Raw genomic sequence first — 2,982 nt, 5'->3', positions numbered from 1 at the left:
TGATAGCTTAACATAAAGATTTTCTCTTTTCAAAACATCTAGAGTCTACTTTACATGCTTCAAGTGTTCTTCCCATGTTTTACTAAATATAAGAATGTCACCTAAATATGCAATGAAAAAATCATCAATAAAAGGTCTAAGTACATCATTCATTACTCTCATGAAAGTAGCAGGAGCATTAGTTAAGCCAAAAGACATAACTAACCACTCATACAATCCCTGTTTTGTCTTGAAAGTAGTCTTCCATGCATCTTGCTCTAGAACTCTAACCTGATGGTAGCCACTATGCAAGTCCAACTTGGAAAAGTAAACAACTTCTTTCAACTAATCTAGCAGATCATCTATGTGAGGAAGGGGATAATGATTTTTTATCATTATCTTATTCAGTGCTTGGTAATCAATGCACATTCTCCATGAGCCATCTTTCTTTCTCACCAAGACAATTGGAGATCCACGTGGTGATGTGCTAGGTCTTATGAACCCTTTCTCGAGTAGCTCCTGTACCTGCTTCTTGATTTCTACATTCTCTAAAGTGAACAACCTTTTATACCTATGGTTGTGATTATTGTTTCATCCCCTGAGTCTAAGCCCAAATTCTTCTAAATAGCTACAACATTCTTCTTCTTTTTTCCATCGTACTTCTTGGGTTTCAGCTCTGGATGTAGAATCCAATAGTGTTCATCATCATGCCCATCCTTCTTACAATGAGTGTAGGAAGGTTTGGTCTTTTGTACAGCATTTTCCTTCCTCTCTTTCCATTTCTGCTTTCTCTTTTCCTTGTTCTTGCTTGCAGTGGGTTTTGATGATCCCCCAACTTCTGGTTTCACATTCTTGCCTCTAGCCTCTAGATGTGTAGCCTGAACAGATACCTCATCTATGCTAGTGGGATTAAACATGAGAATGGTATGCTTTAAATAGTTGTGTGGACCACCTATATACTTTAGCAAAGTTTCAAGTGAGTCTACAGAAATTCCTAGAATCAAAGCTCTTTTCCTAAATTCCTGGGTGTAGCCTTGTACACTTTGTCCCTTTAATTTTTGAAGGGTTTTCTAACTCATCATGGTTTGCTACATATAAGCTAGTGAGTAGAACTATTTTTTAATTGTAGAAACAAATTCACTCCAGAAAGAAATAATTTTACCATGCTTCCTCATGTCAGCTTGTGTCCTGCCTTCCCACCATACCAAGGCAGTGCCTCCAAGGCGTAGGCTGGCCAGTTGAATCTTACTACTATCTGAATCAATGTTCTACACCCTGTAATACACATCAATCTCTTTGATCCAATTATCCTTCTTCTATGCATTCAACTCTCCATCATATATTGGTAAATCAAATTTAACATCTAATTTAATCAAAAATGTCTTCTTTTTATTTTCAGGGCTATTAGGAGGTGTGGGAAAATTTTCTTCTTTCCCTTTGACTTTAGAATGGTCATTAAGGAGAGATTCTTCTACCCCTTTATCTTGTTTTGAGTTTGAAGAATCTTCATCTCTACCTTTCTTAAATTCTCTATACATTTCCTTTACCATGGCTCTCATGGTCATGAAACTATCCATGAACTTGGAATCTGACTCCAAGGGACTTTCTTCTACCATTTTCCTCCTAGGATAGACTCTTCCAATTTCTGGGTTAGTTTCAACCAACTCTCCTTCTCCTAATTTAAGCTTTGATCTAGTTAGCATTCAACAAAAAATCTAGCACAAGCTTGTCTAACCTTAGCAACCTAGAGCTCTTATACCACTTGATCTGAAATTGGTCTAAGATAAACAATTAAGGTATTACAAACTCATGTGCATGGGTGTGCCTATCTTATTTTATGCAACGGATCAATAAGATTGCGAAATACATAGAAACTGAAGTAGTTAGAGAAAACATAACGAAAAAACATGTAAACACAACAAGTTTAATAAGGAGTTCACCCAATGCTCTTGGGCTACGTCTCTGGGTCTAGCCTTCAGTGGTGGCCTCTCTATTATGTTTTCAAAGTAGAGTTTTTACAACAGTGAGCTCAATTTGAGTCTCACATAGTAGATATGAAACAACAAGACTGTACTTGGATTCCCTAAGTCTCTGGAGTATAGGTGGGCTCCAGTCTTGCAGCAATAATGCTGCAACTCCTAGGACTCCCTTCTTTACTTTTATCAACCCGGTTTAGACAGTCAATCTCTGTAAAGAGTATTTCTCGTATGTAATATCTGCATCCATATAATAAAATTCCAGTTCAAATTTCCGTAATCTTGTTGCTGTATTCATTTGCTTGTTAAAGGTCCTGTAAGAGATGGTATCAGAGCCAAGTATTGTTTGAGTGGATATTTTGCTGTGAGATATTGTTTGAGTGAAAACATTCGCTTGAGTCCTGAATAGCGTTCGAGCTCGTTGTTGCTGGTGTTGGCGTTGGAGAGCGTTGAAGACGTTGGACGAGAATTTGCCGCAATTTCTCCTTCAGAAGAAGACTGCAATTCTTCTCATCATTTTCTGCAAGACTTTTTGAACGGGTATTTATCTATTCTAAAATGGATGCTCCTAGACATTCTTCAGCTGAATCTTCTGAGTCTATTTTTGGATCTAAGCACTTTAGAACTATGAAAGATGAAGAAAAATCAAAATCTGCATTAGAAGGGTTATGTAGATCTGAATCTACTTCTGGTAATTCTGCTATCATAGAACAAGAAGAAACAGATCCCTCTGATAACTGGAAACTTCCACCAGTTTCTCCGCATGATGTATACAGAACTTTATCCTCTTTTAATTTCCGTGCCCTTAGTCAAATCAAAATCAAAGAAAAATCCATCAAAGCAGATTTAAATTTGAATGCTATGTTAACTATATCTCTCCTCGAAGCCAAACATATCAAATCAGCTCTCAAAGCTGGTTACCAGTATGTCCATCTGGGGATGGTAAGGATAGGACTGAATGCATTACATAGAAAAGGACAAAAAGCTTATGTGTTCTCAGCCCTATTTGATAATCGATGGACCACAT

Source organism: Pinus tabuliformis, chromosome J (genome assembly GCF_031772625.1).
Source record: "Pinus tabuliformis cultivar Carrire ecotype Pingquan chromosome J, CPIR1, whole genome shotgun sequence".
NCBI lineage: Eukaryota > Viridiplantae > Streptophyta > Pinopsida > Pinales > Pinaceae > Pinus > Pinus tabuliformis.
This window is presented reverse-complemented; position numbering follows the sequence as displayed.